The sequence below is a fragment of the Anomaloglossus baeobatrachus genome, chromosome 3 (genome assembly GCF_048569485.1).
Source record: "Anomaloglossus baeobatrachus isolate aAnoBae1 chromosome 3, aAnoBae1.hap1, whole genome shotgun sequence".
In the NCBI taxonomy this organism is placed as follows: Eukaryota; Metazoa; Chordata; class Amphibia; order Anura; family Aromobatidae; genus Anomaloglossus; species Anomaloglossus baeobatrachus.
The window spans coordinates 507325871-507349678 of NC_134355.1; the positions used below are offsets into that span (position 1 = coordinate 507325871).

At 46.0% G+C, this 23808-nt stretch overlaps 1 long non-coding RNA gene across 1 annotated transcript in view; it reads left to right on the forward strand.

The window, feature by feature from the left end:
- The first annotated feature begins 1312 nt into the window (after positions 1 to 1312).
- Positions 1313 to 23808, forward strand: part of LOC142295474 (uncharacterized) — a 58279-nt gene continuing 35783 nt past the window's right edge. Inside the window, exon 1 of the long non-coding RNA XR_012751467.1 lies at positions 1313 to 1376. This is a non-coding gene — a long non-coding RNA (uncharacterized LOC142295474). The remainder of the gene's footprint in view (positions 1377 to 23808) is intronic.

Consider the following 23808-nt stretch of genomic DNA (forward strand, 5'->3'; position numbering starts at 1 on the left):
AGCACCCCCACACCATCACACCTCCTCCTCCATGCTTCTCGGTGGGAACCAGGCATGTAGAGTCCATCCGTTCACCTTTTCTACAAAGACACAGTGGTTGGATCCAAAGATCTCAAATTTGGACTGAACAGACCAAAGCACAGATTTCCACTGGTCTAATGTCCATTCCTTGTGTTCTTTAGCCCAAACAAGTCTCTTCTGCTTGTTGCCTGTCCTTAGCAGTGGTTTCCTAGCAGCTATTTTACCATGAAGGCCTGCTGCACAAAGTCTCCTCTTAATAGTTGTGCTAGAGATGAGAAGGTGTATCCAAACTTTTGGTCTGTACTGTATATACTGCATATATACACATACTGTAATATAAATACATATATATATATATATATATATATATAGATATATATTTCTATGTATATGTGTATATAAATAATGAAAATAAAAAAATCTGTATATATACACATATACTGTATATATCTATATAAATAAAAAATATATATATACATACATACTATATATGTATATATATTGTATACACACACTGTATATACTGTATGCACATACAGCAAGACATCAGAATCTTACTCCCCATATATGTATATATATACATATATTTATATATATATATATATATATATATATATATATATATATATATAATATATATATATATATATACATACATACCGGTATATATGTGTGTGTAAAATTCTTGCACTTGGTGGACAACATGAAACACATTATTCTCAATAGGTGATTGAAAATCTACATGCAACATATTAGAGGAGGGTACAAGAAATCTGAAGTGGAAGGTCACAGTTTTTATTTATTTTTACATGTGTTTTAATCTTATCCTATGAACAGCCTTGTACTGTTTAATACATTGCTGCATTTTCCAATTCCACGAGCAGCAAGTGCAATAAAGTTGCCACTCCGAGCTGCTCAGCATTCACCGCCATTCCTTACCTTATGCATAAGAATTTAATTTGTTTTCCATTGATCCTTTAATTACTAAATTTGTTTAAAAGCTGTTATATTATCTCTTTTTTGACACAATATGGCACAATTTTGTTATAATTTTGAAAACCAAATAAGACAACTGCAGTTGGTAGCCTTTCAAAGAAACCACCCCTTTAAGATGAAATCAATCCTGTTTCAAGTGTATTCCCTTGCTTTGTGATGAGGACTCTAGGGGTACATTTTTCTGAAAAATGGCTTTTTGATTGTTCACAATTCTTGTCGATTAATATGCAGCTGTCATTCCTAGGCAAATCTAGGCCCGCTTTAATGTGCCTTTTTTTCCGGTTTCTTTTCCCCAGGCTTCAAATGATGTTTCTAGAAGAGACGGTCCATTCTTTTCTGATTGGAGCACGATACAACAGGTTACAGACATAAGATGCTTTCTCAGATATCTGCCTATTTACTTTACCTGTTTACCCACTCATTTTAATGTTACCTAAACTATAATCAGAGTGATGTGCTGTTCTTGTTTCCTATGGAGAAGGAAGGAAAAGTAACAACACAAGTGTCTAATATGTTCTGTTTGCTATTAGGGCATATTCTATGTAACCTTTTATATATCTACACATTCAAAGAACAATGCAAAAACACAATATCTACAAATATAAAAGATTGTACTTCGAAATATAGGAACAAAGTAGCAGTCTAACACTTCATACCAAGGAAAAAGAAAGAATGAACATAGGTGCACTATCAAAACAATAGGAACCTGCCCAAACATTGCAGTACTATAATGGAAAATCCAAATAGGTAACATTGTTCCTGTTCCACAGCATATTTTCCTGGATATACAGTATATTTATTACCTAAAATGTCTTATGTGTGTATGTTCTTGCAGAACTTTGCTTTACTTAAGCCCTCTAGTGGAAAAAGATGTAATTGCGCTTATCTTGTAGCGGAGCCCAGGATGCTCCCCTCCTTATCTAACTGCTTTAAGCTTTCTGATGTAAACGCTGCCAATTAAATTGGCAGTCGAGGAGTCTATTTACAGACTTTACTAATATCATGATGATTCTTACTGCACATGATGTACTTGGAGAAGTTGTAATTAGACACAAGTGCTGTAAATCCCTAAATCCTAAGGCTTGGCATAGTCCCATAGACAATATTCCCAAAATGTGTTTTTAAAGCATTTCCTAAAAAAGTTTTTTAAGGGGTTTCTTCTGCTGCAATTAAAGGGAAACTGTCAGTCGATTTATCTTGCCCAAAGCCACAGCAATGATGAATCAGTCAGGCTGCATGATGGCAGCCAGGTATGTTTTACTGCAAAATGCTCCAATGTTTCAGAGAAGACCCCCCCCCCCCCCCCACACCACTCATCTGCATCCATTGCTCTAGTTTATTGACAGATCTCTTCCATGGGTGTATGTACATATGTACCGCCCCGGTGTTAGTCGGGCTGCTCTGATCCGGGATCGTGGCTCGAGGGGATCGTCCAGACCCGGCTTGGCGGACACTTTGATCCGTAAAAGGGGATATTTACAGGGGAGAAGTTCGTGACGCAACCTGTGGGTTGTGGTAATGGGAGTACCGCCGCTGCTGTAAGTAGTACCGGGGCAGATGGAGTTGAGCAGCCTGATGTTAGTCCCTCCACAGGTAGGGAAGGCCCCGGGCTCAGGGGTGTTTGGTGGTTATTTGGGAGCGCAGGGTGCAAGGATCAGGGTACTCACTGCGGTAGTTGTGGTGATGCATGAGTTATATTATAAAGCAGACACTCACACTAAAGGTAAATCATAGTCTCTGTGCACCACTGTCACTGCGGGGAGCCCGTCCAGGTATCCGCTCCCACCGGTGTCACTTGGTAATCTGGAGCCTGCCTCCGTGCACAATTTAGTTGTCTGTTTGTGGCACCGTGGCTTGAAGCTGTTAGGGCCCAGCTCACTATGTGTAGTGTAGCTGTGCTCTTGAGGGCTGGCAATTGGGACTTCAGTGGGCTGCTTTTTGGCTGGAAAACCCTGTCACCCGCGTTATGCTGATGCCTTCAATCTCTGAGCTCTGTGGGAAGGTCCCTGAAGGTCCCCTTCCTCTGCAGGTTAATTGCCAGGACGTTGAATCGGTTCCTGACCTAGGGTCCTGTACCCCGTCGTGCTCAGTATTGGTCAGTTCTTTTGGGCTTGCTGGTGCCAACAGTCCTCCTAGACTATGTCCGTTGCACCCTTTTCCAATGTCACTGCTACCGGTCCCTGACTCCTCTGGTCTCGGACCACCGTCTGCGACCCAACCTCGGTCTAGCTGCCCGGAAGCTACCACTCCAGCTCCTCACTCTTTGAGGGCTCTCACTACTTTGCTCTCTTCCTCCCTCCCACCAGTCTTCCAGACCCCTAAGTGGGTGGCCCTGTTCCAGCTGGACTAACCCACTGGTGTGTCTGACAGGTCATGATTTGAGGTGTTGATTGGGATTTGTGGTGCTGATGGAGGTGACACCAGTGTTTGGGAACCTGAAACCATTGGGGGGTAGGCCCTGCATCCTGAGGGAACAGGATGCAGTTCCCTGTAGCACCCTGATGTATTCAGGGGTGCTACACATACCATTTTTTTGTATAGAGGCTGAGCATTTTACCAAAATGGTTTATTCTTGATGGGAAGTAACAGCGAATCTCAGACTCCTAATGAAACCCCAAACTATACGAAGCTTACAAGGGCACGTAGTTTGTGGCAGGGTCAAAAAATGCACAGTAAATGATGTTTTATTGTAAAGTATTGTCTTTTGCAATTCAACCTCTGAAATGCCACTAACATTGCGAGATATATTATGGTCCACTTTTTCCCAGAAGTACTGAAAAAAATTAAAGATACAGAGATGTTTGCTCGGAGGGAATAGAACAATATGAACCGCAGTAAAATTCATTTAACTCTTGATGATAAATTTACATTTAATTGAAAGGAAGCAGTTAGAAGGAACGTGTCAAGACTTTGTAGCAAGCACTTATGAAGTTTTTACATTTGTTTATTAAATAACAGAAATAAACCAGGTACAGAATAAGAACAAATATTATGCAGATTAGCAAAGCTGTAACAAAATTCAGGTAAATAAACCCCACATAGTCCAGGTACCTGGGGGGCATATACACCTTAACAAGACACAGAGAACAAAAGCAAAAACATAACAGAAGTATCTCAGTGACCGCTTCTGCCTTAGGCACCAACCAAGAAGCATTTAACAGTATTAAAGGACCGTAATATATTTACTATAATATAAGAGCGAACAAGCAACCCAGAAAATGATCACTTTTTAACGGGTACAGTCAAAAGAGAGGAAGTCCACATCCCCCAGACCTTTATTATATTTCTCAGGGCAACCCCCATTTTGATACACTGTCCATTCATAGAGGAGGACTGCATTTACTAGCTCCACCCATGCCCGTTCTGTTGGGGGTTAACTGAACAGCCATCGCACGGCAATAAGTTTTCTGGTCATAAAAAGAGACTCCTGAAGAAAGATTTTGTGGTGATGAGACCAAGTTCCCTCGTCCAAGAATCCAAACAGGCAGAGACGTGGATCGAGAGATATAGTGAAGGAGGCCAGGGAGGACAGAAGTGATACCACCTGACACAGAAAGGTGGCAATTACCGGACAGTCCCAGATCATATGGACAAAGTCTGGACCTTACCCATACCACCGCATACATTCTGACGTCTCCTGGTATCGCTTCTTAAATAATCTCAGCAGGGTAAGATAAGCCTGGTATATTATAGAAATTTGGATCATTCTGTTGTTAATTGATGGGGAAATCAACTATGAGTTTAAAGGACATGATACATGGTTTTCTAAATATTTGAAAAACATAAATGTAAATTGTGACGTGCATTTGCATCCTGCCCCCCTGACTCAATACTTTGCAGGACCACCTTTCAATTCACTTACTGCTGTAAAGGCCGCTTTACACGCTGCGATATCGGTACCGATATCGCTAGCGTGGGTACCCGCCCCCATCGGTTGTGCGACACGGGCAAATCTCTGCCCGTGTCGCACAACATCGCCCGGACCCGTCACACTACTTACCTTCCATGCAACGTCGCTGTAACCGGCGAACTGCCTTCTTTCTAAGGGGGCGGTTCGTTCAGCGTCACAGCAACGTCAAAGCAGCGTCACTGAACCGCCGCCCAATAGAAGCGGAGAGGCGGAGATGAGCAGGACGGACATCCCGCCCACCTCCTTCCTTCCGCATTGTGGCCGGGAGGCAGGTAAGGGGAGCTTCCTCATTCCTGCGGTGTCACAAGGAGCGATGTGTGCTGCCGCAGGAACGAGGAACAACTTCGTTACTGCTGCAGTAACGATATTTGAGAATGGACACCCATGTCGTCGATGAGCGATTTTGCACGTTTTTGCAACGATGCAAAATCGCTCATAGGTGTCACACGCAACGGCATCGCTACAGCGGCTGGATGTGCGTCACAAAATCCGTGACCCCAACGAGATCGCTGTAGCGATCTCGTAGCGTGTAAAGCCCGCTTTAGTGTTTTAGGGTCTGTGTCTACCAGCTTTGCACATCTAGAGGATGAAATTTTTACCCATTCTTCTTTGCAAAACTAGCTTTGGCTTAGGGAGATTGGATCAAAATTGTCTGGTAACAGCAATTTAAAGTCTTGCCACAGATTATCACTGGCCTGTACTTTGACTGGGCCATTCACACACACACACACACATGAATGTTCTTTGATCTAAAACATTCCATTGTAGTATGTTTAGGGTCATCGTTGTCTTGCAAGAGCTACAATTAAATTATTGAGATTAAAGCCTGCTTTACATGTTACGATTTCGCATACGATATCGTATGCGATCGTAACCGCCCCCATCGTATGTGTGGCACGTTCGATTTGTTGAATGTGCCGCACAAACGATTAACCCCCGTCACACGTACTTACCCATCCATACGACCTCGATGTGGGCAGCGAACGTCCACTTCCTGGAGTGGGAGGGACGTTCGGCGTCACATCGACCTCACGTGGCAGCCGGCCAATAGAAGCGGAGGGGCGGAGATGAGCGGGACGTAAACATCCCGCCCACCTCCTTCCTTCCGCATTGTCGGCGGGAGCCGCGGACGGAGGTAAGCTGTCGTTCAATGTTTCCGGGGTGTCAAACACTACGATGTGTGCTGCCTCGGGAACATTGAACAACCGGACGTTCAATTTTTGAGGAATGAATGACGTGCGTGCGATGAACAGATTTTCGTTCAATCGCAATTGCACGGAGGTTTTACACGCTACAATCATACTTACGATGCCGGATGTGCGTCACTTACGACATGACCCCACCAACACATCGTTAGATATATTGCAGCGTGTAAAGCGGGCTTTAAGCATATTCATGTGTGAATGGCCCAGTCACAGTTCAGACCTTTTAGCCATTGAGAATTTTTTGGAAGACTTGAAAATTTCTGTTTACAGGTGCGTCCATCCAATCTCACTGGGATACAGCTAGTTTTTAAAGAAGAATGAAAAAAACATTCAGTCTTTAGATGTACAAATCTAGTAGAGCCAAACCTCAAAAGACTTGTAGCAGTAATTGCAGTGAAAAGTGGTCCTAGAAAGTATTGACTTAGGGGAGCTGCATACAAATGCAAGTTACAATTTTCAGATTATATATTTAAAATAATTAGAAAAACGTATCTTTTTTTTACACGTCACACATTCTTTCTTAGTGTTAGTATTAGAGTTGAGCGCGGTTCGTGGTTCGTGGTTCTCCAGTTCTAGGCTCGAGTGATTTTTGGGCTGTTCGAGATCGAACTAGAACTCGAGCTTTTTGCTAAAAGCTCGATAGTTCTAGATACGTTCGAGAACGGTTCTAGCAGCAAAAAGCAGGGCTTTTTACAGCTACAGTGAGCAGGAGCCATCGCTGGCAGCCTGCCACAAGCTGGTAACCAAGATAAACATCGGGTATCCAAGCAAAGCGCTTTGGTTAGTAACCCGATGTTTATCTTAGTTACGTGCAGGAAGCCCACACTTTCCCGCTCACCTCGCTCCACCCCCTCCTGCCCGCGGCATGTACACATACATACACATACACAAACACACACACATCCACCCCCCTCCCCCCCCCCCCCGCCCGCCCGCCCGCTCGCTCGCTCGCTCGGCTTACCTGCGGTGATGAAGTCCCGCCATCCCGACCTCAGCGCTGTCACTGTCCTCCATGGCCGCCGCTTGTCACATCACCTATCGCTTCCGACCCGAGACTGACACTGGCGGTGACGTCACGGACCTCTCGCGATACTTGATGTGAAGGCGCCGGTCATTGACCTCAGTGACAGGGGCTGTCGGCAGTGCTGGAGATCAGCGCAGGTAATGTACCTCACTGACAGCAGCACTTGTCACCCCCCTGCAGTGACCTGGGCTGACCCATTGATGTTAGCTCAGGTCACTGCACTGCTCTCCCAGCCAATGGGGAACATCCTGCTCTTCATTGACTGGGACAGTGTGCATCGTCATGGCAACCCCTTGGATTACACCAGACCTGGATTTGTTTTTCAATCTAATAAATTGGTTAAAGAGGGAATGTTTTGGGGAGTGTTTTTTCAAATAAAAATGTGTTTGTCGTCTATTTTTTTTTTATTACTGACTGGGTTGGTGATGTCGGGTATCTGATAGACGCCTGACCTCACCAACCCCAGGGCTTGATGCCAGGTGACATTACACATCTGGTATTAACCCCAAATATTACCCCGTTTGCCACCGCACCAGGGCGCGGGATGAGCTGGGGCGAAGCACCAGGATTGGCGCATCTAATGGATGCGCCACTTCTGGGGCGGCTGCGGCCTGCTATTTTTAGGCTGGGGAGATTCCAATAACCATGGACCTCCCTAGTCTGAGAATATCAGGCCCCAGCTGTCTGCTTTACCTTGGCTGGTGATCCAATTTTGGGGGACCCCTACGTGTTTTTTTTTTTAATTATTTATTTAATTTAAAATAACAGCGTGGGGTGCCCTCAGTTTTGGATTACCAGCCAAGGTGAGGTTGCCAGCTGTGGTCTGCAGGCTGCAGCCGTCTGCTTTACCCTAGCTGGCTACAAAACTAGGGGGAACCCTATGTCATTTTTTTTTCATTTTTTTGGCTAAATACAAAGCTAAGCACCCCTTAGTGCCACATGAAAGGTACCAAAGGGTGTTCCACTTTTTCTCCATTTTTTTCTCCACTTTCTCTCCACTTTTTCTCCACTTTTTCTCCATTTTTTTCTCCACTTATTCTCCACTTTTTCTCCTCTTATTCTCCACTTTTTCTCCACTTTTTCTCCACTTTTTCTCCTCTTATTCTCCACTTTTTCTCCACTTTTTCTCCACTTTTTCTCCATTTTTTTCTCCACTTTCTCCACTTTTTCTCCACTTTTTTCTCCACTTTTTCTCCTCTTATGCTCCACTTTTTCTCCTCTTAATCTCCACTTTTTCTCCACTTTTTCTCCACTTTTTCTCCACTTTTTTCTCCACTTTTTCTCCTCTTATGCTCCACTTTTTCTCCACTTTTTCTCCACTTTTTCTCCATTTTTTCTCCTCTTAATCTCCACTTTTTCTCCTCTTATGCTCCACTTTTTCTCCACTTTTTCTCCACTTTTTTCTCCACTTTTTCTCCTCTTATGCTCCACTTTTTCTCCACTTTTTCTCCACGTTTTCTCCACGTTTTCTCCACTTTTTTCTCCACTTTTTCTCCTCTTATGCTCCACTTTTTCTCCACTTTTTCTCCACTTTTTCTCCTCTTAATCTCCACTTTTTCTCCACTTTTTCTCCACTTTTTCTCCACTTTTTCTCCACTTTTTTCTCCACTTTTTCTCCACTTTTTCTCCTCTTATGCTCCACTTTTTCTCCACTTTTTCTCCACTTTTTCTCCACTTTTTCTCCTCTTATGCTCCACTTTTTCTCCACTTTTTCTCCACTTTTTCTCCTCTTATGCTCCACTTTTTCTCCACTTTTTCTCCACTTTTTTCTCCACTTTTTCTCCTCTTATGCTCCACTTTTTCTCCACTTTTTCTCCTCTTATGCTCCACTTTTTCTCCACTTTTTCTCCACTTTTTCTCCATTTTTTTCTCCACTTATTCTCCACTTTTTCTCCTCTTATTCTCCACTTTTTCTCCACTTTTTCTCCACTTTTTCTCCTCTTATTCTCCACTTTTTCTCCACTTTTTCTCCACTTTTTCTCCACTTTTTCTCCATTTTTTTCTCCACTTTCTCCACTTTTTCTCCACTTTTTTCTCCACTTTTTCTCCTCTTATGCTCCACTTTTTCTCCTCTTAATCTCCACTTTTTCTCCACTTTTTCTCCACTTTTTCTCCACTTTTTCTCCACTTTTTCTCCTCTTATGCTCCACTTTTTCTCCACTTTTTCTCCACTTTTTCTCCACTTTTTCTCCACTTTTTCTCCTCTTAATCTCCACTTTTTCTCCTCTTATGCTCCACTTTTTCTCCACTTTTTCTCCACTTTTTCTCCACGTTTTCTCCACTTTTTTCTCCACTTTTTCTCCTCTTATGCTCCACTTTTTCTCCACTTTTTCTCCACTTTTTCTCCACTTTTTCTCCACGTTTTCTCCACGTTTTCTCCACTTTTTTCTCCACTTTTTCTCCTCTTATGCTCCACTTTTTCTCCACTTTTTCTCCACTTTTTCTCCTCTTAATCTCCACTTTTTCTCCACTTTTTCTCCACTTTTTCTCCACTTTTTCTCCTCTTATGCTCCACTTTTTCTCCACTTTTTCTCCACTTTTTCTCCATTTTTTTCTCCACTTATTCTCCACTTTTTCTCCTCTTATTCTCCACTTTTTCTCCACTTTTTCTCCACTTTTTCTCCTCTTATTCTCCACTTTTTCTCCACTTTTTCTCCACTTTTTCTCCATTTTTTTCTCCACTTTCTCCACTTTTTTCTCCACTTTTTCTCCTCTTATGCTCCACTTTTTCTCCACTTTTTCTCCACTTTTTCTCCACTTTTTCTCCACGTTTTCTCCACGTTTTCTCCACTTTTTCTCCACTTTTTCTCCTCTTATTCTCCACTTTTTCTCCACTTTTTCTCCACTTTTTCTCCATTTTTTTCTCCACTTTCTCCACTTTTACTCCACTTTTTTCTCCACTTTTTCTCCTCTTATGCTCCACTTTTTCTCCTCTTAATCTCCACTTTTTCTCCACTTTTTCTCCACTTTTTTCTCCACTTTTTCTCCTCTTATGCTCCACTTTTTCTCCACTTTTTCTCCACTTTTTCTCCACTTTTTCTCCTCTTAATCTCCACTTTTTCTCCTCTTATGCTCCACTTTTTCTCCACTTTTTCTCCACTTTTTCTCCACTTTTTCTCCTCTTATGCTCCACTTTTTCTCCACTTTTTCTCCTCTTAATCTCCACTTTTTCTCCTCTTATGCTCCACTTTTTCTCCACTTTTTCTCCACTTTTTCTCCTCTTATGCTCCACTTTTTCTCCACTTTTTCTCCACTTTTTCTCCTCTTATGCTCCACTTTTTCTCCACTTTTTCTCCACTTTTTTCTCCACTTTTTCTCCTCTTATGCTCCACTTTTTCTCCACTTTTTCTCCACTTATGCTCCACTTTTTCTCCACTTTTTCTCCACTTTTTTCTCCACTTTTTCTCCTCTTAATCTCCACTTTTTCTCCACTTTTTCTCCACTTTTTCTCCACTTTTTCTCCACTTTTTTCTCCACTTTTTCTCCACTTTTTCTCCTCTTATGTTCCACTTATTCTCCACTTTTTCTCCACTTTTTCTCTACTTTTTCTATGGTCGGTCTACCCATTAGCTCTGCCATGCATAGTGTAGCTCTACACCTACTGCACATGTTACTTTATGATTGACATCTCTTTCGTACCAGAGCTGTCTAAGTCTACTCTGACCCCATATTTGTCATTACTATATTGTCCTTGTACTGTATTATGACATTTGTATCATGTGTTTCATTTCTTGCTGTGTTGCAATTTTTTTTGCTGCATCCCAATTGTACCTCTACATTGTTCGAGTTTATGTTATTGTTCTCTCACTCTTATGTGATACTGATTATTGTCATTTTTCATGATTACATGCAGATAAGTCCAATCTGACGAAGGCTCAGGCCGAAACGTCATTTGTAACTTGTTTTGGACAAAAACATATATGCTTATGAAAAAAAAATTTTCTTAATACGGACCAATAAAGAGTGATTTTGCATTACTATCCGTTGTGACTTACTGACTTAGTCTGGGAGATATAGAGTGCCGAGGTTACTCACTAATTTTATCTATTATTACCTCTGAGCACCTATATACCAGTGAGCAGAGCTTCCTCTACAGTAGTTCTCCTGATTAGGCATGCCCTTACCTCATGAGCAGGGCATTGCAGCTTTGGTAGCAACCATTACGACATGGACTCTGCTGCTGTGGACCCGGGGAGAGTGAGTGCAGATTCATTGCACCCACACTCCTCACATGAAGGGTCCGCACTCCTAGAAAATGGGGGATACGTTCCCTGAGTGTCTCCCCCCCATATTCTAGACGGTCCAGAGTCGTCGTGGGACCCCTTTATTTTTTTTCTTACAATAAATTGGTGAAAGAGGAAATGTTTTGGGGACTGTTTTTTCAAATAAATTTCTTTTGTCGATTTTTTGTTTTTGTTAGTACTGACAGTTTATGATGTTGGGTATCTAATAGACGCCATGACATCACAAACTGCTGGGCTTGATCTCAGGTGACTTTACAGCTAGTATCAACCCGATTTATTACCCCGTTTGCCACTGCACCAGGGCACGGGATGAGCTGGGGTGAAGCGCCAGGATTGGCGCATCTAGTGGATGCGCCACGTCTGGGGTGCCTGCGGCCTGCTATTTTTAGGCTGTGAAGGCCCAATAACTATGGACCTTCCCACCCTGAGAATACCAGACCACAGCTGTCCGCTTTACCTTGGCTGGTGATCCAATTTGGGGGGTCCCCTACTTTTATTGTGTAATTATTAATATTTATAAAATAATTATAAAAAAGAGCCTGAGGGGACCTCCACATTGGATCCCCAACCACGGTAAAGCTGCCAGCTGTGGTTTTCAGGCTACAGCCGTCTGCTTTACCCTAGCTGGCTATCAAAAATGGGGGGACCCAACGTAATTTTTTTTTTTTAACTATTTTTTAAATAGAAAAAATTAATGGGCTTCCCTGTATTTTGATTGCCAACCAAGGTAACGGCAGGCAGATGGGGGTGGCAACCCATAGCTGTCTGCTTTATCTGCGCTGAGAATCAAAAATACCGCGGAGCGCTACGTCATTTTTTTAAAGATTTATTTTTACAGCACTGTGATGTCCAGCAATCAAAATACAGGGAAGCCCATTTTATTTTTAGTTATTTAAATAAATAATTAAAAAAAATATATGTTAGCTCCCACTGCATTTTTTGTATTGCTAGCTAAGGGTAATCCAAGCAGCTACTGGCTGCTAACCCCCACTGCTTGGTGTTACCTTCACTGGCAATGGAAAATCCAGGGAAGCATTTTTTTTTTTTTGCCAAAAAGCTACAAAAAAAGGACGTGAGCTTCGCCATATTTTTGTATGCTAGCCAGGTATAGCAGGCAGGTGCTGGAAGAGTTGGATACAGCGCCAGAAGATGGCGCTTCTATGAAAATGCCATTTTCTGAGGTGGCTGCAGACTGCAATTCGCAGCAGTGGGGCCCAGAAAGCTCAGGCCAACCGGTGGTGCGGATTCCAATCCCAGCTGCCTAGTTGTACCTGGCTGGACACAAAAATGGGGCAAAGCCTACGTCATTTGTTTTCTAATTATTTCATGAAATTCATGAAATAATAAAAAAAGGGCTTCCCTTTATTTTTGGTTCCCAGCCGGGTACAAATAGGCAACTGGGGGTTGGGGGCAGCCTGTACCTGCCTGCTGTACCTGGCTAGCATACAAAAATATGGCGAAGCCACATAATTTTTTCAGGGGGCAAAAAACTTCTGCATACAGTCCTGGATGGAGTATGCTGAGCCTTGTAGTTCTGCAGCTGCTGTCTGTCTGTATGGAGAAGAGCAGACAGCAGCTGCAGAACTACAAGGCTCAGCATACTCCATCCAGGACTGTATGCAGAAGTTTTTTGCCCACCAAAAAAATGACGTGGGCTTCGCCATATTTTTGTATGCTAGCCAGGTACAGCTGGCAGCCACGGGCTGCCTCCAACCCCCAGTTGCCTATTTGTACCCGGCTGGGAACCAAAAATATAGGGAAGCCCGTTTTTTTTAATTATTTCACTTATTTCATGAAATAATTAAAAAACAAATGACGTGGGCTTCGCCCTATTTTTGTGTCCAGCCGGGTACAACTAGGCAGCTGGGGATTGGAATCCGCAGCACAGGTTAGCCCGAGGTTTGTGGGCGCCTCTGCTGCGGATTTCAGTCCGCAGCCGTCCCAGAAAATGGCGCTCTCATAGAAGCGCCATCATCTGGCGCTGTATCCAACTCTTCCAACAGCCCTGGAGCCGGGTGGCTTGTTGGGTAATCATGAGTTAATACTGGCTTTGTTTTACCAGCCAGTATTAAGCCAGAGATTCTTAATGTCAGGCACGTTTGACCCGGCCATTAAGAATCTCCAATAAAGGGTTAAAAAAAGACACCACACAGAGAAAAAATACTTTAATAGAAATAAATACACAGACACATTAGAGACTCCATCTTTATTACCCCTGTCAGCCCTCCACGATCCTGCTCTTCTGTCTTCTTTCTTTCTAGTGTAGAAGTAGTGACGATTGTAGTGAGGGGCATCACTTGGGGCTGGGGAACCTCCATCCTAACTACAATGCTCACTACAATCGGGAAGCAGCGTGCAGCCTTCACTCCGTGAGTGATCACTGCTGGCTGCTAGCGGTAACGCTGACAGACGCGTTACCATAGCAACGGTGCTCCCGGAGCTGCGGTTAGCGGTGACGTCACCGCTAACTGCGTTGCTATGGCAACGGTGATCTCCGTTAATGACCGGCTGTGTCAGCTGGTCCCTAACGGAACGGGGAGTCGACCGTGTGCTAGAGCATGTCGCCGGTACACGGCGATACACATATGTGCACCGTGTACCGGAGAGATGCACTCGCAGGTCCTACATGACGTGTCATAGTCATGTGACCAGTCTGTAGCCAATGAGATAATAGCCACGTGACTGGTCACATGGCTATTTTGACGTCACGATAGGTCCTGCTTCTCTGCTGGCAGTGCAGGTCACCGGGAGGATTCAGCGATCATCGGATGGAATAGCGGCAGGAGACAGAGTGCAGAAGGGATCGCGAGGACCGGTAAGTGTTATGGCAATGTTTATTAACTGTTTGTGTACATTTATAATGCATTTTTATGTGTTTGTGATTGCCTCCCATTATAGCCTATACGTTCGAGTTCGGTTCGTCGAACGTTCGATGAACCGAACTCGAACGGGACCCCCGTTCGGCGAACCGGCCTCGAGCCGAACCGGGACCGGTTCGCTCATCTCTAGTTAGTATATAACATAAAATCTCAATAAAATACATTTGTTTGTGGGTGTAATGTGAAAACATTTTTGAAAAGTTCAGTGAGTGTGAATACATTAATAACTATGTTATGGTCACCGAGGGGTGGCGAGCATCCGGGAGTAGACCCACATTGCCGTACACTGGACTCCCCTGGAGGAGCTAACCTAGTGCTAACCTCTATACAGGGATTATCAGGCACAGACCGAGCGGTCTAAATGCACGGTAGCCTGGACCAGTGGTGTCGGCTCTGACAGACTGGTGAGTCTCTGATGTCACGTATGGATGTGCTCACACATGGCAGCACAGAGATGGTAACTCAGACGTGGCACAGCACAGAGGTGGTAACTCGGACGTTGCAGCAAAGAGGTGGTAACGTGGATGTTGCAGCTTGAAGGTAGTGGCAGCAAGCAAGAGTAAGAAGAGACATAGGTTAGGGGAACAAGTAACTGGTACTGTTGCAGGCGGGGGCCGCTGCCGCTTTTGGGGCTGCTCGGATCTGGGTTGCTGCGGCTCGAGTAGTGACTGGACCCGGGCTCACACGGCCGGCCGTCTTCACAACCGTCGGAAAGGGAAATATTTACAGGGAGGTTTGTTGTGTCGGTAACGCCACCCGTTGGTTGCAGTGAGGGATGGTGACACCGCCGCTGCCTGGTGATGGGGCGCCCGGGGCTGATGGAGCGGGACAGCAAGAAGGCAAGAAGGGATCCCCTCCACGGGTAGGGGAGGTGTAGTCCCGGGGCCCGCGGTCTGAACACGGGAGTGATGGCTGCTGGAGGTGGCGTGCCTGGTTGGACCGGGGGACAATAGTGTACTCCAGTTCAGTAATCTCACACAAGTCCAGTGGTAAACCAAGTTGCCAGTGACCGGCTGCCGTTGGGGGGTGTATTAGGTCCCACACCCGGGCTAGTGAACAGGTGTCCCTTCCTCCTGCACTCTGTGTTTGTCTCTTCTGTCGGACGACTTCGCATGGAACGGAGAACTCCACTCCTGGTTCTGTGTGTATTTGGGAGATGTGGCCCGTGAAATCTGACCCTTGGGATCTCTGTGGGTTCTGGCGGACACCGAAGCATTGGGCTTCCGTTTCGCTCTCTGGGTTCTGGAAGAACAAGGCCTGGAACAAGGCCTGGAACCTCGTCCTCTGCTGGTTAATTAACAAGGGACATGCAACCTTGCTCATCCTAGGGTCTAGGCACCCCGTCTGTGCACGGCCCCCAGACCGGATTCCCGCTGTCGGCACCGGCGGGCTACGACCCTGCCCCGGTCCACTTAAGGTATCCCGTGAGGACAACTTTTGTGACTACCTGGTTTTGCCAGGGCGTCACAGTACTAGGACACAAAACACTGAACTAGACACAGTAGCGGGTAGAAGACCTGAGAACTAGCAACGCACTAAGGATAGGTAATGTTGCTCTGGCGCCTACCCTAAGGGGAGGTAGTTTTAAGTACCTTTAGGCTGATAGCTGACCTCAAGGATCACTTCTGGGTAACGGTATGCCGGCCTATTAAGAAAGAGGGTGTGGCTGCACACACCCTGTGGGCACTATCAGAAGGCTGGTGTATGGCTTGGAAGCAGGAGGAGACCGCGGCACACCCCAGGGCAGGAGTGGGGTGCATGGGACTGGTGGACAGGTGAGGAGAACAGCATCCCCGCCACGGCGTGGGAGCGGGAGCGTGCGGGTGCACCACACTGGGACCGGGCGCTATACACTGTACATTTCAAAGATCTGTATAACAAAACTTGTGGTTTGGGGGCGTTGATCTTACTGACAGATTCCCTTTAAATATAAAACACAGGACACACATTAGTAATAAAATATACAATATAAAATATACAATAATATAACCCAATTTCAGTCAAAATGGAGTAAAGTATGAAAACCTCAATTTACAGAACTTGGTTTATGTGTTGCACAGATGATAACGTTATTTATGTTTTCCTAATTGATTCTTTTAGTGTAGCGTACCACTAATCCTGAATCCCCTGCCACCTTTCTGTCTTTGCTTCTCTCTCCACATTTCCAAGCCTGACCAGACCTGTGTGACCAAGTCACAGAGATATTGATACACATACTCTATGTATATGGTTCTATTTACAATAATGCTGTTTACAATGTGATGAATGTCATATTTCACCAATATCATTCTTATAATGTTCCTGTTGATATATGGTATTCTGATATGTGCAGTAATGGACAGGGAGTCTAAGATTACTCTCATATTACAAGATGTTAGCGCAGAGCAGCTTTAATATGACAGCTAATATAAGTCATACAGGATTACTAGAAGGGGGTGATGAAAGTGTTCTGTTACGTTCAACTCAATGCCATTGATAGCCACAGCAGATGGATAGATGGGGAGTAAGTGGAATGACAGACCTCACAGACACAAGTGCAGACAATACTGCGACAAATGAGGTGAAGATGACCTAGTGCACCTGAAACTCTGGAAGAGGCATTCGATAATCTGAAAAATTGTGATTCCATCATTTTTATGTGTGGGATGCGGTAAAATAAAATCCAAACCACATTATAAAACATAGAACACATGCGAGTCTCTGAGACTTCAGTAAGAATTTAGCTGAAGTTGGTTATTGTTTTCTCCCTCTACTGAATTTCTTCAATCATTTTATGAGATTTTCTTAAAACAAAAACAGTCACCAGACAAACCTCTTTATATCTATATCTATAAAGTTCCACAATGGCACTAGTGCAATATCACCTATTATTCTGTCCATAAAATCCCAATCAGGGGGCCTACAAAAGCTCACACTGAATCTGAATGCCAAACAGTGTACCCCATTCACTAACTGAATAACTCACTGACTTCTTTACTAAAAAGTTTTCCAGAGCTCAAACTACTAATTGAAATAATGGGCTGACCTGTTATTTTTCCTCTGTTAAAGGGTTTGTCCACTACTCAGACAATCTCTTCTGATTTGACATTTTTCCCCAATCTAATATATAAGGCTCAGTGTATGTGTGTATGTATGTGTGTGTGTGTGTGTGTGTGTGTGTGTGTGTGTGTGTGTTTGTATGTCCGCTAAAGCAATCTGCACCATCGCATTTACAATCACGAAATTTTGCACAGACACTCCATGTGACTCAGGGAACGTCCTAGACTATGTTTGGGCGGGAAAATTTAACCCCGTGCTTCACAGTTACTCTACAAAAATCCTGAATCCATTAAACTGAATGGAGCTGGGAGCTGCAGGCTATAAATAACAACTGTCAGTGGTTGCTATAGGAAAAAATAAACTGTTAGTATAAGAAGCTTATGTGTGAAGTAATATGATGTCGGTGGTGAGAGAAAGAGAGACAGAAAAAGACAGACAGACAGACACAGACGGGGAAAGAGATAGACGGGGAAAGAGACAGACGGGGAAAGAGACAGACGGGGAAAGAGACAGATGGGGAAATTGACAGATGGGGAAATTGACAGATGGGGAAATTGACAGACGGGCAAAGAGACAGACGGGCAAAGAGACAGAAGGGCAAAGAGACAGACGGGAAAAAAGACAGACGGGCAAAGAGACAGACGGGTAAAGAGACAGACGGGCAAAGAGACAGACTGGCAAAGAGACAGACGGGCAAAGAGACAGATGAGGAAAGAGACAGATGAGGAAAGAGACAGATGGGGAAAGAGACAGATGGGGAAAGAGACAGACGGGCAAAGAGACAGACTGGCAAAGAGACAGACGGGCAAAGAGACAGATGAGGAAAGAGACAGATGAGGAAAGAGACAGATGGGGAAAGAGACAGATGGGGAAAGAGACATACGGGGAAATTGACAGACGGGGAAATTGACAGACGGGCAAAGAGACAGACGGGCAAAGAGACAGACAGGCAAAAAGACAGATGGGCAGAAAGACAGACGGGCAAAGAGACAGACGAGGAAAGAGACAGACGAGGAAAGAGACAGATGAGGAAAGAGACAGATGGAGAAAGAGACAGACGGGGAAATTGACAGACGGGCAAAGAGACAGACGGGCAAAGAGACAGACGGGCAAAGAGACAGACGGGCAAAGAGACAGACCTGGAAAGAGACAGACCTGGAAAGAGACAGACCTGGAAAGAGACAGACGAGGAAAGAGACAGATGAGGAAAGAGACAGATGGGGAAAGAGACAGATGGGGAAATTGACAGACCTGGAAAGAGACAGCCCTGGAAAGAGAGCCCTGGAAAGAGACAGAACTAGAAACAGACAGCCGGGCAAAGAGACAGCTGGGCAAAGAGACAGCCGGGCAAAGAGACAGCCGGACAAAAAGACAGACGGACAAAGAGACAGCCCTGGAAAGAGACAGCCCAGGAAAGAGACAGCCCTGGAAAGAGACAGACGGGCAAAGAGACAGACGGGCAAAGAGACAGACGGGCAAAGAGACAGATGGGCAAAGAGACAGACAGGCGAAGAGACAGATGGGGAAAGAGACAGACGGGGAAAGAGAAAGACAGAAAGACACACACATAGAGACAGACACAGAGATAGAGAGAGACAGACAGATATAGAGATTGAGACAGATAGACTGATGCAAATACAGACAGAGAGATAGAAACAGACAGACAAGGAAAGAGACAGACAGACAGCAACACACAGACAGAGACTGGGAGAGAGACAGAGAGACAGTTACTATCCCGGGCAACGCCCGGTACTACAGCTAGTGTAAAATAATAATGCCTATACTCACCTCCTGTGCTGGTACCATTCCAGTGGCGTCTACACTTGCTTTCTCAGGACTCATGGGACAGTGTGACATCACACGACCCCTGTGTCCCATCACTTCCGGCATCCCTCTCCTCATCTTCTTATGCAGTAATAATCAATAGAAGTGAATGCCAGCCGCAGCTCTCATTTCCTGTTAATTAACTCATTTGTCCAAAGGCAAGGAGACAGATGCCGGTGATGGTTGGACGCGGGGCTTGTGTGACGCGAGCCTGGATACCGCTGGCACGGGGCCATTATGGGAGGTGAGTATAAGCTTTTTTTAATTTACTTGGGGGAAACATGTAGAATCAGAAGGGGTTGTCTTAGTAGTGTAGATTCAGACATGATGGCGTGGCTGACATATGCATCCAAAGGCCAAATCCCCAAGTGTGAATGAATGATGACACAAGTTTAACAGCAAGGTGTTGCTTTCAGGAGCCTGCAGAAGCCTCACTGAGAGACCCTACCATTAATTAGTAGTAAACTATGTCAGGTGAAAAGTGTCCTACTGTATGTGCTCCAGAGTGCATGATGGTTTGAAAAATACAGCTTAATATAATAAAAAAAATGACTATAAAGCTGGACTCACACGAACGTATGAAAAAACGGTCCCATTCTCGTTTGCGAGTGTAGGAGGATTTTTTCTCACTTGTCATTCGTACGCTCTCAGTGTGCTGTCAGTGTGCTGTCAGTGTGCTGTCAGTGTGCTGTCAATGCGCAATCCGTATTTTTCCTCAGCAGCTGTTACTCATTTACTGTCATGTACAGGAGCATTTACAGTGTTCTGTGTTACATGATAGAATGGTATTTAGAAAAACGGATGTTACTAGGATGGTCCGTGTGCCATCCGTTTTTTTCTCGCACCCATAGACTTGTATTGACGAGTCTCGGACGTATTCTGGATCAAATCGCAGCCTGTTGTGACTTTCTCGTATCCAGAATCTGGATGCAAGACAAGCTGACCAACTGCTCTCCCTGATTGACTAACATTGGTCTGAGTGCAAAGCGAGATTGTTGAACATGACTAAGGGGTACTTTGCACGCTGCAACATTGCAAGCCAATTGTAGCGATGCCGAGCGCCATAGTCCCTGCCCCGTCGCAGATGCGATATCTTGTGATAGCTGCCGTAGCGAACATTATCGCTATGGCAGCTTCACACACACTTACCTGCCCTGCGACGTCGCTCTGGCTGGTGACCCGCCTCCTTCCTAAGGGGGCGGGTCGTGCAGCGTCATAGCGACGTCACACGGCAGGCAGCCAATAGAAGCGGAGGGGCGGAGATGAGCGGGACGTAAACATCCCGCCCACCTCCTTCCTTCCTCATTGCAGGCGGGACGCAGGTAAGGAGATGTTCCTCGCTCCTGCGGCTTCACACACAGCGATGTGTGCTGCCGCAGGAACGAGGAACAACATCGTATCTGTCACTGCAGCGAAATTATGGAAATGACCGACACTACACAGATCACCGATTTTCGACGCTTTTGCGATCATTTATCGGTGCTTCTAGGCTTTACACGTTGCGACGTCGTTACCGGCGCCGAATGTGCGTCACTTTCGATTTGACCCCGATGAGATCGCAGTAGCGATGTCGCAACGTGCAAAGTACCCCTTAGCCTATGTGTCGAAACACGTAGTTCGATGGGGTATATGACAAACTCTATTACTCTGCTGACCGCTATATTTTTTAATGATAATTTCTGAATAAACGTCTGGATTTTACTCTACAACCTGAGGACTGTGCAGGATGTTTTTCCTCTTATTTTCCTGAATATCTGGGAGCCAAGCCTTCTGTGCGCTGGGTCCGAACAGGGAGCGGTGAATGGCAGGATTGGTGAGCTGAATTTTCTTTTCTTTTTTCAATGCATATAATAATTTTATCGGTAACAAAAAACAATCATAAAAGTAAAAAAAATAACTTTTTTATTCAATTAATGTCATAAAACATACAAACTTTCATAATTGGCAATGACCAATATGGTTAAACTCTTAAAAAAATAGTAATATTTATTAAACTGTTATCTTATTTTTACAACAAATTAATAAATATAGACTATTTTAAAAGTAATTATTAACTACTTTTGCAAATATGGGGAAATTGTCACCAGGTTTTTCCTTTATGAGCTGCGGCCATCAGCAGTGAGTCCAGGCCATTCTGTATAATGTAAAAAAAAACCCCTTTACAATACTCACCTAGGGGTGGTCCGGTCCAGGGAGTGTCGCTGCTCTTGGTCCAGTGTCTCCTCCAGCTTGTGGGATCGCTGTCCTCCTGCCCAGCCCCGTGTGCATGACACCATTCATGTCGCGGGCGGGGAGGGGACGCCGCGCTCACCATGCTCGGCGTCCTGCTGCTGCTGCTGCTCGGTGGCTCGAGCGGTGGGCCGGATCCGGGGATTCGAGCGGCGCTCCTCGCCCGTGAGTGAAAGGGGGTGGTTTGGTTTGGGGATTTTGTCCGTGACGCCACCCACGGTTGTGGTGAAGTTGGGACACCACCGCTGCTCTGGACGGGGATCCCGGGAGCGATGACAGGGAGCAGCCGAGATGTTTCTCTCCCCTCCGTGGGTAGGGGGGTTTTGGGGGTCCCGGGGCCCGGTGATGGTGACGGAAGGTGGATGGCAGGGTTTGGTGAGGTGCAGGGTCTCGGGGGCAGTGCAGTGCCAGCAGGCACGGTGGTACTCACTCAGCCAATAACGTAGACGGAGTCTCTTGTAAAACAAACGGCTGGATGGACGGGTCCCGCAGCCCGCTGCGATGGTCACTCCCGGTAGGTTGGTGGTGACAGTCTCTCCCTGCACCTGTGATGTGTTTCGGCTCCGATGGCTTCCCACCGGTAACCCGCTCCCCAGCGGTGTATTTGCCAGAGGAGCCCCTTTTTGAAAGAGGCTCTGGCCCTGGGAACTCTAGCTGTGGCGGTAGCTGTATTTCCCTTCACGGTTGAGCGGTTGCCTTCAGTCGGGTCTTTGCTGCTGAGAAACCCCGGAGGTTCCCGTCGCTGACGGATTTGACCGGTTTAAAGGCGACTCCAAGCCTGGTCGGGGTCCGTAGGCCCTGCCGAATGGTGCCGGCTTCTCTTCGCTCCCCGGTCTGGTACCGGCGGGCCACCGCCCGTCCCCGGTCCTTACGGTTGTGCGTCAATCGGCTTCGCCTGCAGACGGTCACCACCGTCTGCCAACCTTGCTCTTGAGTGGCCGGGCCACGTACCCGGACACCGTCAGTCTGCTCTCGCTCCTCACTACTACTCCACGCTCCTCCACTTCCACTCTCCCTCTCTCAACACTCTTCCTTTCCCGCCTCCAGGACTGTGTGCTCCTCGGTGGGTGGGGCCAACCACCTGGCTCCACCCCACCTGGTGAGGACATCAGCCCCTGGAGGGAGGCAACAAGGATTTGTGTGTCTGACTGATGTGCCTAACCGGGGTGTGGGGTGTGTTGTTGCAGTACCTGTGACGTCCTGGCTTGTCCAGGGCGCCACATTCACACAGAGGCCTGCATGGTGCTCCTGCGTATGCACACTTTGTTCTGCCCAGTAGAGTGCGGATCAAAGTATTGTAGTGTACATGCACGGGTGGTCACGCCTGCACATTACAGTACTCTGCTCTGCCCTCGGCCCAGCAAATCAAAATGCGCCTGCACAGGAGCACAATGAAGACCTCTCTGTGAATGACGCAGGACGTGTCATGCACACAGGGCTGGGCAGGAGGATGGCAATCCCACAAGATGGAGAAGGCACCGGATTGAGAGCAGCAACAGCCACTGAACTGGACCAGTCCACCCCCTACGTGAGTATTATAAAGGTGTTTTTTACTTTATACACAGCGGCCTGGGCTCTGTTATACAGTATTCTGGGATGCTGTTGTGCCATCCCTTCAGCAGACCGAATTGCTCGGTTCCGGGGTTGGTGATTACTCGTGGCTCGAGGGTCTCTGGACTCGGAGGCTAGGGGCCACACTCAAATGGAAAAGGGGGTATTTACAGGGGATTGGTATAGTTTGTGACACCATCCATGGTGTATGGTAATTGGGAGTACCGCCGCTGCCGTTGGGAGTACCTGGGGTGATGGAGTAGGGCAGCAAGATGACGTTATCCTCCACAGGTAGGGGAAGGCCCTGGGACTCTGCATGGTGATGCGGAGATGCAGTGCAGGGGTCAGTTGGGTACTCACTCAGCAATAAAGCAGACGCTGACAACAGGGTAAACTAAAGGCCGCTTTACACGCAGCTACATCGCTAAAGCGATGTTGTTGGGGTCACGGAATTCGTGACACACATCCGGCCTCGTTAGCAATGTCATTGTTTGTGACACCTACGTGCAATCAAAAAAGGTCGCAAAATTGCGCAAAATCGTTTATCGTTGACATGCTCCCCAATTCCCAAATATCGTTGCAGCTGCAGTACGATGTTGTTCGTTGTTCCTGCAGCAGCACACATTGCTATGTGTGACACCACAGGAAAGAGGAACCTCACCTTACCTGCGGCCGCCGGCAATGAAGAAGGAAGTAGGTGGGCGGGATGTTACGTCGCGCTCATCTCCGCCCCTCCGCTTCTATTGGGTGGCCGCTTAGTGACGTCGTTGTGACGCCGAACAAACCGCCACCTTAGAAAGGAGGCGGTTCGCCGGTCACAGCGACGTCGCTAGGCAGGTAACTAGTGTGACGGGTCCAAGTGATTTTGTGCGCCATGGGCAGCAAT